This window comes from Ptychodera flava, chromosome 9 (genome assembly GCF_041260155.1).
Source record: "Ptychodera flava strain L36383 chromosome 9, AS_Pfla_20210202, whole genome shotgun sequence".
Lineage (NCBI taxonomy): Eukaryota > Metazoa > Hemichordata > Enteropneusta > Ptychoderidae > Ptychodera > Ptychodera flava.
The window spans coordinates 13,562,806-13,577,909 of NC_091936.1; the positions used below are offsets into that span (position 1 = coordinate 13,562,806).

A 15,104-nucleotide genomic window follows, 5' to 3' on the forward strand; every position below is an offset into this window, starting at 1 on the left:
GAACCATTTTGTCACATTTCATGACTTTTATCTCGAAAATATCTAAACGTGTGATTTGTCGTAAAACACAAACTTGAGCCTCGTAACAGGGTAGAAGCTGCAACTGTTAATGATTTCTGCAATATTTCTATGCAATATAACAACTATACAGCATCTTGCTATCTCCCTACAGCATGCCCAAACACACAATATTTAGTTTGTCGACAAAGCCTGTATATAAATATAAATATGTATTTGGTGATAATTTAATTGGAGTCCAGACTGACAATCAGTTGTCAGTGATACAAATGCATGGTACACATACATACAAGCTGAATACTGGACAATTCAACATGCTGTAGGGAGTTAAACAAGAACGCAGTTGTAAAACTGAACAAAAAATATTGCCAAAATTATCAAAGTTAATACAGCTACTGCCTACGGGTAGTGTCACTATCAGATGCTACCCTGCTACTGCAGCGTCACTGTTACTGTATACCTGAGCAGTGACAGAGACAGCTCTGACTTTGATGTACATGGTAGTTGAAGAAGAGTTTTGGTCAAATGACACTCAAGACAGTGAAACTCACTTGTACACAAGATCAGGCCAGAGAGCAACACATGGAAGAAACATAGAAATGTTTGAATTCTGACATATGAGAATAATCAAATATTAAAGAAAAAAGATGGGGTCACTATGCTATATTTTCTAGTAAAAATTTATATTTCTAAATTTTCACACTCTTATTATAAAATGATACAGAAGTAAAACTTTGCATAGTAAAGACTAAAAAAAAAAATATGTGACCAAATGGAATTATTTATTTTTAACCAAATTTGCAATTATCACACCCAAAATTCAGAGATTAAAACATTTATTTGATGAAATATTTTAACCTTCCGGTATCGTCAATTTTTAGTAGCATCTATAGGTCTTGTAGTTTTGAAACATTTTTTGGTAGATCACTGTGCAATACGGCAATTAGCCAGAATTCACAATTGCCTACTCTCTCATGATTGTCATTTTGTGTGCTCCTCAGCAGGAGCAATTGACCTGGCCAGAGTTGGATTACTCAAGTTGGCTTTTAGACCAATAAATCTAAAAAATTCACTGATGCATTTAAAGAACTCGCCTTGGGAATATGACTATACAAAGTGCTAATACAGGTAGTGTTGACACCTGTGAGCAGAACGGCGCAATACATGTTTATTTTTTCTGCGCTCACATCCTTTACAAATATGCGGGCCTGTGATAGTTGGGGGGGGACTTGAAAAATTTTGACCATATAGAGGGGGGGGGGGCATTTGAAAATTTTTTAGGGTACTTAGGGGGGATCTGAAAAAAAATAAGATTTCAATCGAGATTCCTCCAGCCCCCCCCTAATCGTTATTTGTGAACGCAGCCTAACACCGATAGTTGCTATTTGTGGAGGCATTGACGCCCCGACACGGCGCAGTTTGCCATAGCCCTCGGCCGATCGACGATTCGTCCTTTGCGACAAATGGGCGAGGCGAACGACTGGAGAAAAACAATACTATTCTCCGCGCAATGAAGTGATTCTTAGATACTACTGGTCGGTCGTATAAGTCTACATTTCGAAAAGAATCAACATACTAAAAAACAAAGATACAGACCCTACTCCAGTTTCTGACTGACAATCAACCTTTCCCAAAATGTGTGGGAAAGACATTCGAGAAGCGAAGAGAAGAATTTTTGAAATATGGGAGAAGATTGAAGTATAGCCTAAATATGGGTGCCGACTTCTGAAGTGTGGGATAATCAATCAATCTATCGTATACCTTCACGCTGAGGCTGCGTTCACATTTTCAAGCAGGCCTAGCTATAGGCATATGGGCCGCAGTCTCTGATGATGATGATGATGATGATGGTGATTAGCCTAAATATTTAAAAAATGAAGAAAAATAAAAAATATAATTGGACTCAGTAAATTTGTTGTTGTTGTTGTTGCTATTGTTGTTGTTGATAGTATTTGCAGAAAAAGGCTGTATTGAATTTCGCAGAGCATGTGTACAGTTAGGCTGTAGCATTTTGCAGCGCATACTTTGTTCTTTTATGGCAAATACTATCAACAACAACAACAATAACAGCAACAATAACAACAACAAATTTACTGAGTCCAAATATATATTTATTTTTCTTCATTTTTTTAAATATTGCATCATCACCATCATCATCATCATCATCATCATCATCATCATCATCATCATCATCATCATCATCATCATCATCATCGGAGACTGAGGCCCCTATGGCTAGGCTTACCCGTACCCGACTTACTCCCTTCCAACTAATAGAAATGTTAAAGGCATCCTTCCTAATTGCAAACGTACTATGAAAAGTCACTCTGAGAGCATTATTACACATATTTACATAATATTGCCAAATAGTTTCGTTTTATTTTGTTTTGTTTTGTTTTTGCAAACCCTTCCTTCAGTGTACTAAATTCCGCATAACCAGTGTCTCAGGGAGCATTCAGTTATTATTACCGGGGTGGGCAGGCAAATTCTACTTTCAATTCTACATTCTACGAGTACGACCGTCAAAATTAGGCCTACAGAACCCGTTTATTGTCTTCAGTTTCTTTGTTCTTTTTCCTTTGTTTTGCTTTAGCCTAAACTGGACCGTTTGACCATCGTATTAAATAAATAAATAAGTAAATAAATAGATAGCTGCATGATGAGCAGGCCTTTCTGCATCATCTCTCGCAGTGCAGTTAGTCCTCGCTCATTTTTTTTGAAAAAGATATAGTCACAAATAAAACAAATCTACATAACTGTGAATGCATTAAAATTACAATGCGTCTTGTCTGAAAAAACAAATAATTAGCTGTTTAATTACAAAGATCATCATATGAATGCATTCAGGATGCATTCTTCTCCTTCAAGTCTTACAAGGCTTGAAAACTTTGTGATACAATCCTCAGTTTTGTTCATAATCTTATAAGTGAAATATAATGTATTCATCCATGAGGAGAGATAACATTTTAATTGCATGACATAGGATTGAAGGGAAACTTTAAGGGGACGTTCAGTTTTTACGGCGGGGGGCCGGCAAAATCCAGGGGGGGTCATCGTAATTTTGGAATCCGCAAAGGGGGGGGGGGTCCATCGCTTTTCAGTGGTAGGAAAGGGGGGTCACCACATTTTCAAAAACATAGTACCTACAATAAAGTTCACTTTATGCCATGACCATAGGTTTACTTCATGCAATGGCCATGATCGACGTGTGGCCCATGACCCTCTTTACCGGCAGGCCCAGACTTTGCCAACCCACTACAATAAGCAGCGGGCTGCCTTCGGCGGCCAACTCATATTACAGTAGTATCTGGTTAAGTGCCTATCTCATCTTTGAAAGACCATTTACATGCTCGCGACCCTGAATGGTAGCACTGAGACAAAAAGGGGAATTTGCATAACAGTGTGATGGACATAAGTTGTCTATGGAAATGAAGTTAAAAATTGCCTTACAGTTGTCCTAATTAACAGACTTTCGCATGGATGTGGCTGAGAAGTTTGTGCACTGGCATCTCTGCTACACGGATAAAGTGCGCCACGTACCGGAGTTCAAATCCAAACCGTGAGGGTAAATTTGACATATGGGTTTTGGTTATTTTTCAGCCGGGGGTGGGGGTGGGGGGTCATCAAATTTTTTCGTCTGACAAAGGGAGGGGGTCATCTTTTTTTCACAAAAAATGCAGGGGGTTCTATATTTTTTTGAAAACCGGCGACAAGATTTTGCCGGCCCCCCAGGCCGTAAAACCTGAACGGTCCCTAATCCCATCAAAAGTAACCGAATTTAGTCCTCGCTCATTGACGTCGGAGTTTTATATTAGCGCCCTCAACGAGTGGGCAATGTGAGGCTGCGATCGGGAGCTAGCGGGGGGCCGGCATGCCGGCAAACCTCGCGATAAAAGCTCGTATGCAGACTGTAAGAAAGACTGAGACAATGGTTAGACCGTTAACGTTAGATTTATGATACAGGTTGTCAAAAATGACGAGCTATGATGATTTATACATGAATTGGATATTGGCTTACCAAAGTGTGTTAATTTCTGAAAAGCAGTACCACACCATGAAAAATCCGAAAGATAAAAAAGGTAAAAACCTACGCATCCGTACCCTCTTAAGATGATGGTGCGTCCTTTATAGTGCCGCTCACTGATTTTTAAGCACTACCGCATTGTATAATTGCTGGATCCAGAGTCAGCTCCACAGTATCTTTTCAGCAAAAACAAAACAAAACAAAACAACAACAACAACAGCACCAACAAAACAACCTACGTTTTTGTCAATTGCCTTGAAAACTAGGCCTATACTATTTCTAACATGGCATGGTATGAATGTGTTAGTGGGAATATACAGCGTAAACCTGAATATGCATGGTGTGTTCTTGTATTCTGTTTTTTGTTTTTTATTTTTTTTTGCAAGTTCTTTACAAATGCATTACCGCTAAGCGTCAGATAACAGATTGTCAATGTTTGACGAATATCAGTTTAATACGTATTTGAAATTTAAACATTTTCTCTCGAACCGATTTTTTATTGCAAAAGAACGTACCGGTTATGCCATTACATATATTTTATACGTTGTTTGATAAAACTTTTAACAAAAACAAGACTTTTCAGCCCGGCGCAATTCATTGCACATGTAATCGCAATAACTCCAGTCTTGTGTCACACATGTTGACATAGACTTGGTTTTTAAACAATGGTGGAAATCGTAAAAGATATATGACCTGTAATTTGTGTAAACACTTTCAACAATACTGACAAATAAAAAAATAAACAGCATATACTACTCTGCATCTTACAAACACCAAATAATAAAGCTACTACTGTGTGTAAAACACTGGTGAAAACTTTAAAGGTAATGAAAGAACAATAACATGCATAAATCCTTACCAATAACAATAAAGTAGAATGGAAGCAAATCATTGCTGAACAAAAAAAACTTTTACAAAATTTTGGGAATAAATATTTGAAGAATAAATTCACATTATATAAAACTCTGTTGAGCTCAAAAAACTTTACATACTTTCTAAAACCACAAAAAGCTAATTGTGCTCCACGAAAAAGGTTTAAAAAAGGCGGCTAACAATCTTCTTTATATGTTTTATAAAGCAGCACATTTTTTGGAATGTTTGGTATCTGAAAACCAAAATTCAAACTTCAAACAATCAGATAAGCATTTTCTCCTGAATATTTTGATAATATCGGAAAAGCTAAGCTGTCCTAAAATCGACACAGTTAATTTTGTCCCAACTTACATGTTTAAGTATCTGACTGTGAAGATCTGTAGGAACCAAAAAATAATAAATGTGAATTTCAAGAGACCTAAAAAGGCTGCAGCTGTTTCTGGGAAGATTTAGGACTTCCAAGTAAAAAAACAAAAAGAAAGACAAAATATTATGGGACGTTGCAGATAGGTAGTGGTATTACAGGATCTGTTTTGGGAAGGCCAACGTGACGCACCCACGCAAGACTCCAGTCCTTATCTTTTCCAAATGTAGTAATGTCACACAGGACAGGAAATATCCCATGATTCATTATGATTTGTACCATCGGTGATTCCTCGGGGAAGTCGACGGTATCTCCCATGTGTAGACGGATTCATAGACTAGTTAAAAAGTATGAAAACCATAGACAGCTGAGAAACATACTTTTAAGCACACCATTCTTTTCTATTCCCATTTTAAATAATTTGGAAAATTATGCTTGATTGAGAGAGGAGATACCTTTTGCGTAAAATTTTCCAGAGATTTGGTCCACAGCAATACAGAATAATATAATAGAAAGTACAGAGAGTAATTTCACCAGTTTTATGAAACAAAATAAAGGATATTGATTTTTTTTTCGGAAAACACGATTGGAACTAATTTGGGATAATTGGATTTTCATATTTTTCAAATTTCTCAAAAGTGTTTGGTGCCGTATAGCTGAATGTTCCAATATTCCAAATTACTCAAAAACCAAGTGTGTCATGTAAAAAGAAAAGCAGATGAGATTACATTTGTAGATTAAATCGGCATTACTTCACCATCCAATCATCCAAAATTAGTTCCAATCATGTTTGAAGGAAATGACAAAAGAAAGTTACTTGCTGACTTTTCTCAGAGAGTTTGTCATAACTTGCTTCCCAACGGTACCTGGAGAATATGTGACTTATATGGTAACCAAATGATTATTTTAAAATTTTTGCTGAAATATCTAAACGCACTTTTACTAAATATTATTGAACAAAAGTTATATCATTTCCCTTACTGCTTATATACAGAGCAGGAAAAGTTATAAGAAAAGCAACCATCATTGGTGCAAATCAAGCAGAAATTTGAGTAATATACTGTGCTGTGCGCGTGATATCATATTTTGCCAATCAGCGATTTTATCTTGAAGAAAAGTTTTGACTCTACTGGACGAAAAAATTGCTTGAAGGTAACGTTTGGCAAATAAAATTGCTGCCAGGATGAATAAAATAAAGTTGTTGACATACCCATTTTCTCCAACTACCCCCCCCCCGAAATCAAATGGTCCACACCTTATAGCCAGTTCAGTGCTCTGGGCTTGGAATATTTTGGTTCAAACTCCCTTATGTATATCGATGTTACATTTATGAAGGTTGCCAGGCCAACGGCAAGCTATACACATTTTGAAAACAATAAAGCCTCTACATATTGTGATCTCTATCTTAACATGCTATATTTTAAAGTCTTGTTGAAACTTAATGTTTGACCTCGAGAAGTCCCTTGGCCAAACATAGAAACCGGATACGGGATACGGATAGAGCAACCAATGTCCCGACAATGAACCATATTGCAAAGACGTTGTACACACAGAAAACCCAAACATGGCTGTGTTGTCTAACAATGCTTAAAGGCGGGGCGGGGTCGGAAGGGTGACGGGGATGAGTCGGAAATATTATTGACATAATGTAGTCCTGTCACTGTGCACACACCGGGGAGCATGTACGTTTTAAGTGATGTAAAACTTGATATTTACAGCATGAATATCGATAAAAATATTTTGAGCCCTGCAATTCCCTGATTAGTAATTATTGTACAGTAATCTGTGAAATTGGCGACAGCACCAAGAGAGGAAGATCGTTTTGATTTTTCGATTCACACGATACATGGTCCATAGCAGATATGGAAGAAAAGCGATATCTTGGAAAAACTTTTCCCCTGACGTTGTTCGAACACAAAATTTTATGTACATGTACCGTCGGTGACCATGGTTACAGTTGAATACCGATTTTAGCTCATTAAATGTATAGTCAGACTGTCAGACTGTAATTACCAAGCTGAATACTGCTGATTCTCAACATGTAACCGTAACAAAACAGAAATAATCGAAAAACAAAACAAAAAGAAAAACAAAAAACAAAACAAAACCTAGCTAAAACGTATCGTAGAAGAACGCATTAGTGTGGAAATGAAATCAGTCAACCACGTTATTGCTCAATAACAAACTTAGGGAGTAAGGTTAGGCTAAAATTATAAAACTTAAAGTTACACAAACTAATTTGTATGTGCTGCTCTAAGGAGAGGAAATAAAATATTAGAAATATATTTCACAAGTAAAAAAATATGTGTGAACTTCTTTTTTCATTCAAAATCAAAACTAGAGTCATAAAACGTTTTGAAGAAAAAAGAATGTCTTGATGAGTGATGTTTTCAGCATCGATTGGTTTACCTTTCGATTGCGAGAGTCTTTGTAATTGATTCTATCTGTAAGTTGTGTTTAGGTGATCTGGGTTTTGTCAGCCACTTCCGATGGATAAACATTTTCATATCTGTTGAACTCCATCGGATAATGGTCTCAGGAATGCGTGAAATCAAGCGCTTTTAAATATACACAATTTTTTTTTATATCAATACCATAATCTACAGTTTGAAACCCATTTCGCTAGTAGCAAGTTGGTCTTCCATAACGGTTCTGCTATTCAAAAATAGTAATGCAATTTTGAATACACAGACCAATGAGATATCTCCCGTCTCCCGAAAGAAATGACACAACTATGACACTCACTATCATCATGTGAAATTCTTTCAGGTATGCAGTCCCTTTGAGTAGTACAGTGGTTTACACCATCATGTTGAATATAATCTTGAAAATTGTGCGTCCTAGCGCTTAAACCACATTCTAAAATTATGAAGCCAAACTGACAAAATTTCGAAAGCTTAGATTGAAGAGTTTCAAAATAATCATTACTTACATTAATTACAGATGATTGAAGAAGTAAGTAGACACAACGCATGAAACATTCGCTGCAAAATGAGCAAAATATCCTTAAAAACCTTCAATCAGAGGGAGTCAGGACTTTTTTACTCATAGATTGTGTTTACTTTAGACTTAATAGGAAAACAATCGATCCAAAACAACACGCTCACTGCCTTTAAGTTGAATATTTTTATCATACCTAAAGTAACAATAACTGTCTATTACGTAACACTCTATGACTCAGAAAGCCATGTTTCTTGAAAAATAGAGATCACAACAACAAAATGTTGACCATCGTTGTGTTGTGCATTCACCTATATAGTATCATGCTTGTTTCCTTTATGATCACGATGGGTGTGTGCAGGAAATACTGCAATTTTTTACTTTTCCGTAGGGGCGCCATGTTATGCGCTGAGTGGGGCACCCGATTTTTATTTAACCTGTTAAGGTAAAGGGCGACGAATTCGGACGCGCACACGCTTTAGAACGTTTCTGCGCAGATTTAACTCCAGCCTGTCGCAAATGGGTTACTTTGTGGCGCATGTATTTAACATCACCTGTCATTGTTGAAATTGCGCTTTTACCCAATTTTTTGACCCAGTCTCTTAGAAATACATGTGACCTATAACCTTGTCATATTTTGACCCCCTAGGAAGCTGGTTTTTATTCAACATGAGCGAAAAATTCACATTTCTCTCCCATTTACATGGCGCATATTACCCATTCACCTGGAGATATTGTAAAAAGTAGCGTGGTGACACCCTTTTATTAAAAGTGTAAACTAAATGGTATTATGTCAGGGTCTTATTCGCAAGTTTGGTCAAAATGACACCATTCAAAGCGACAGGAAGAAAGTTCGAAAATTATGTAGTGATATAATTTCGATATCGTCATTTTGAAATCGATACTTATGTGGAAATTTCTTTACAAACATCATGAAAACTATACATTCGATAGATATGGATCTTAAGTCTTGGTATTTATTAAATTAACTCATTTGCTAAGCTTTTTATAATTGCTTTCTTTAGTTTAAGTGAATTATATCATTTTTATTTCTTTCTAACGACGCCATTTTAACGTCCGTTTCCATGGAAACGAGCGTGGTTCCCACCATTTTTTTATTTATTTTTTTTTTTGCACTTGCATAACTTCCAAGAATATTTGCGCAAAGTTTCAAGAAAATGACACCACAACTTAATTTGACGTAATCGTAGTACTTCACCTTAAAACGCGTTGGCATTCTCCAAATCAGCGAGCAGTGATACTTTTTTAAGTGTCCTTCAGTCAGCACATTTACACGAACCAACTTTGGTTTGAAAATAAAATTATGAAAATAATGCATCAAATTTGCAGCTATTGGGGCTTTAAAGCAAGTCTACTGTACCGTCTATTGTTAGGTGTGGACCATTTGATATTCGGGGTGGGGACTCGGAAGATTGACTTTGGAGCATTATTTTTTTCTCCCGGCTTCACCTGGAATTATTTGTTTTTCAACTTTGTGAATTCAGCGGCACCTTTTTTATCACTTCCCTCTGAGAGAAATATTTTTGCACGCGCATATGTTCACTGAAATGCTAATATTTCCTGTTCTTTTGGTAAGATCCTTTCTTCATATGACATGGCAAAACTGAATACGGAAAGAAATGTCAAGTAGCACAAAGTTTACATGGAGCTATAGGCAAACAGAATTCTGCATCAGAATGCGTGAAAGTTGGTAAGAAAATATAAGTATCATATACTAAAAAAAAGCAAAATTACTGAAATGATACAATTAATCCAATCCAATCCCAGACTGAAAGATACGTCGCTCAAGGGCGCTGCTTCCCCCTTTTTTTGAAAAAGATAAATTTATTTCAACATGGTCGCAAATAAAAAAATCTACATAACTGTGAATGCATTAAACTTACAATGCGTCTTGTCTGAAACAAAAAATAAACAAAAAATAATTGGCTGTGTAATTACAAAGATCATCATATGAATGCATTCAAGATGCATTCTTCTCCTTCAAGTCTTACAAGGCTTGAAAACTTTGAGATGAAAGCCTCAGTTTTGTTCATCATCTTATAAGTGAAACAAAATGTGTTCATCCACGAGGAAAGATAACATTTTAATTGCATAACATAGGATTGAAGGGAACCTTTAATCCCATCAAGAGTAAATGAATTTCGAATATTCCATACTGTGTATTTTACAAGGGAAGTAATACAATAAATAATGTCAGATGTTGCGTTATTGTCATTTTCGATTCCTGCAATTGCTAATCTTTTGATATTCGCCTCTCCGCTAGGCGACTGATGCCGTATGTTGTGGGTTCGAACCTGATTGAAAACTAGTCGTATTTTCTATCCTGGGTTGATAGCTCTGCTGGTGGACAGAATTGTCCCCGAGGTTTAATATCGTTCGCCCAGTTAACGCGATGAAATTCGTTTCTTCGCCTCGGTACAGTTTGTATGTGCGATATGGTGTGATAGACTAGTGAGCATGCGTGAGCATGTGAGTGATTGCTTCACGAACTCTACAACGTGTGGATCGGTCTCAGTCAGAAAAATGTAACAACTTAGCCGGCTGTTGAACCACTTTTTTTAGAGTGGGGATTTAGCCGAGCAGTTCTCTCTGTGGCCTCTCCGCTAGGCGACTGATGCCACATGTTGGGCGTTTGGCACATTGCTGGGATAATAATCGTATTTAATATGTAGAATGTCTATATACGACTTGATTATTCAGAAAAAGAATCACCGTACGTGAGATATTAGTGTAGGCCTATAGGCCTACATGTTGACTGGCATTATACCGAGTGGCTATGGCTGCCTGGCTCGGGCCAGGCGAACGCACTGCATAATCATCAATGAGTAGAATGTCTACATGACTTGACTATTTAATAAAGAATAACGGTACGTGATATTACTGTACATATCGGCTAGCTTAATCGAGTGGCTGTAGAGCTCTGCAGGGCTTGGGCCCGTTGTCCACTGCTGCACAGAGTTTATGTCTGTGCAGCAGTGGCGGGCCCAAGCCCAGCAGCTACAGACGCTCGGTTAAGCTAGCCGACATGTACAGTAATATCACGTACCGTTATTCTTTATTAAATAGTCAATTCATGTAGACATTCTACTCATTGATGATTATGCAGTGCGTTCGCCTGGCCCGAGCCAGGCAGGCATAGCCACTCGGTATGCCAGTCAACATGTAGGCCTACACTAATATCTCACGTACGGTGATTCTTTTTCTGAATAATCAAGTCGTATATAGACATTCTACATATTAAATACGATTATTATCCCAGCAATGTGCCAAACGCCTGTGACTGATGCCGTATGTTGTGGGTTCGAACCCGATTGAAAACTAGTCGTATTATCACAGTTGTATTTTCTGACAAAGAAAGAAATACATTTCTCCCAGATTTCTTTTACATATTTACAATCAAATAAGATGTGTTCAAGTGTTCCTTCTTGGCCATAAATATGGCATTTTCCATCAATTAGATTGAAAGTTTTGGCCAAACCGCCTGTGACTAGGCCTCTATGGAAAATCTTCCAATTCAGATCATTTACTTTAAGAGGGGGAGCGTAGAGAGCGCCCTCGAGCGACGGATCTCTTAGTCTAATCCAATCCCTCCTGATACAGAAAATTTTGAATTTTACATATTAAAATGGGATTATTTTGTGGCCATTTTGAGTGTTTTAACAGAGCTTTTGTTAAAACTCAAAATATATTAAACATGAAATGATTTTCCATAATTACTTTGTCAACAGATTAAATGAATATCTAAATAGGAAAGAATTCTATTTTTTCCACTACTTAATGCAAAGAAATGCAAATTGATGCATTGAAATCAAAATGTAGCTTCTGCATCTATGCTTGGGATTTCTAATGTTTCAAAAAATTATGTGATACATTGGTTGGTCATTTATGGTCATTTATTTTTGAATGCAGCATGTATTTGGATGTTAATTCGTATTCACATGAACATCTTGACTTTGCAACTCTAAGGCTTGTCTTATTGTCAATCAAGCTCACTGAGGGCAATGAACAGTTGCTTCTTACTTAAATATTAGAGATATAGCAAGTTTTGTCTGGGAAATTATTTAACAGTTACCTGTAGACTACCATGAAAAGTGAAATTATACTTTCAGGTGAAATTCCAATATCATACTTGTTGTCAACATCTGAACTTTCAAATATCCTATTTGAATCAAGTATGTTTGTATCAATTATCAAACACCTATAAAAGCACAAATTAATTTAGTCTAGCATTGTAAAAAAAAATATTCATAGTTTTCTCATAGACTCCAATGTATTATGAATCAACATTTTAGTGAAAGTAAAAATTTCAAGTTCTTGCACACATATCAACCTTTAACCATCCTAGTCTAACTAAGTACTTTAAAATGAATTATCAATTATCTATAAATACATAGATTTAGATAGTTTTGAATTGGAAAAAAGTTATTCATAGTTTCCTCATAGACTACCATGTGTAGTGAATCAACATTTCGGTGAAATTCTAAAATCAAATTTCTGGCGAACAAATCTATTTGTTACCACCCTAGTCTAATTAAATACATTAATATTAATAATCGAGAGTACATAAATACACAGATTTACCTATTTTTGCATTGGAAAAGATATTATTTATAGTTTCCTCATAGACTCCCATGCATAGTGTATGAACATTTTCAGGGAAATTTCAAAATGAAATGCTTGTACACATAATATGCACCTTTAACCATCATATTCTAATCAAGTACAATTATGTTAATTATTGAACGTCTGTATATGCCCAAGTAAAGCAAGTTTTTCATTGGAAAAAAATTATTCACAATTTTATCGCAGACTCCCTTGTTAGTGAATGAAATTGTTGGTGAAATTCCAAACTTTTTGTCCACATACAGTTGTAACAACCCTATTCCAATTAAGTACATTTATGTCAATTATCAAATATCTATAAATGCATAGATATTGTTTTGTATTGAAGAAGTATTACATAGTTTTCTCATAGACTACCATGTATAGTGAATAAACATTATCAACAACTGATTATCAATTAAATCCCACTATCAAATTTTGTACACACATGCTTGTGCAAAAATATTGCAGTCCACCTGTAATTTCTGTCCAATCCCTTTGAGGGGTGATTTCAAAATTAGAGCAAGTCAGAAGGGGAAATTTGAATATTAACACATTGTAAGTTTATAAGGAGGGACATTTGAAAAAATCTGAGAATCTTTTTTTTTTTTGGATTCTATCGTGCCCCCCTCCAGAGGTGTTTGTGTGTGCAGCTTTACTCAAGCAATGTGGGGGGGGGGGGGGATCATGAATTTTTTGTCATCTTAAGAGGGGTTATCAATTTTTGGTGCCATTGATAGGGGGTTCACTTATTTTGACTAATGTGCAGGAAGAATTTGCCGGCCCACCCCTGGCCATAATAACTGAACGCTCCCTTACAAGTCATGATAAGCCTGGCACATCATTGTAAAGAACAACAATGGACGCAGAATATCTGGTGCAGGCTATTACACAAGCTGAATTGAGTATTCAAGATATTTCCACGTGTAAGGATGAGAAACTAGTAGAAGCTCAACAAATGAATAAAACGAAATACTGGGTATATGTGAAAGACAGCAAAAGTGTGACTTGAAATATTAATCACATCAGAGCATCAATGAAATGAAATGTAATGGATTCAAATATTATGAAAATGTCTTGATCAAAAGGTGCGCTGTAAATGAAAGATTTATTGCATGCCGACATATAGAAAGATATTATACAAATGTTGTGCCCAAAGGGTATGCCAAACACTAAAAGATGTTATAAAATGGGGCGCCCGGAGGAGGCGCTGAAAATTTGTATTTTTAACATCATCTCTGCAGGCAACCTTTTTTATATTTTCTGCCATCCTTGGCTTGAATTTTCTTTTCAAAAGCAACCTCTCGGAATCTTTCCCCCCCAAGTCTTCCAAGCCCCCAATATCAAATGGTCCACCCCTTACAGAGTCAACGACCGATAGCGTCTTGGTGTCATTCTTTCAGCGGTGGCAGATAGTCGGAGATTAAAGAAGTAGACCCTCTTTTAAGGGTCTATGTTAAAACATAACAGAGGCTCTGAGACAGACCACTAACACCAGAACTCATTGGGAGTCAGTCCATTGCATCCAGTCGACAGACAGTCAATTGACCATTCAAACTTGATTTCATATTTAGACACATCAAAACTAATTTACCCGAAATTACCGTAGCTATGCTATGAAAATATATTTTGTAAAAATGTGAAAGAAAAAAAATAGTGATTATGTAATGCAGAGATTTGTGTCCGTTTTTGTGTACGAATGGCCAACTTTTTCTACAGTACAGTGGTGATCTGTCCCTGTCAAGACCATAGCCTCTGGTGTGTTTTTCGAACAAATTTAAGTTACTAGATCACCCATTAGGTGACACAATAATCTGCAATAATTACAGGCATAGCAACAGCTGATTCTTCCAAGCTGGTGTTGCGATGCAATTTTTTTCTGCTGTTGTGTCCCACTATTTTCAGCCACTTTTTATGAATTATCATAATGTCTGACCACAGTAGTCAAAGGTAGTTTAATGAATACTTACGGGTAATTTGATCGTAGGTCCGAATCGATGAAACGTGTCCGCTCCTCCTGTTTGTGGTCAAGGTTATGTAATGAGTTGTTCTGTGACACAGATTTAGTTTATAGTGAGGTTAAGTATTAACGGAGTTGAAATCAGGGACAGTAAAGCCGCCTGGGTAATCCTCTCAATAGCAGTCAACATTAATTTTAACCCCGGAGTGCCAAGTTCATGGTATTATCTTGCATAATACTGGCGCATTATTCGCGATTACTATCGTGCCTAATTTCGCACGAGTTGTGGTTTGGAGGAGAAA

At 36.6% G+C, this 15,104-nt stretch overlaps 1 protein-coding gene across 1 annotated transcript in view; it reads right to left on the reverse strand.

Moving 5' to 3' along the window:
* The window catches only part of LOC139140051 (alpha-N-acetylgalactosaminide alpha-2,6-sialyltransferase 2-like), a 61,869-nt gene extending 46,998 nt beyond the window's left edge, over positions 1-14,871 (reverse strand). Inside the window, exon 1 of the mRNA XM_070709048.1 lies at positions 14,813-14,871. The gene's annotated coding sequence lies outside the window, so the exon portion shown is untranslated. The remainder of the gene's footprint in view (positions 1-14,812) is intronic.
* Between the last annotated feature and the right edge of the window lie 233 nt (positions 14,872-15,104).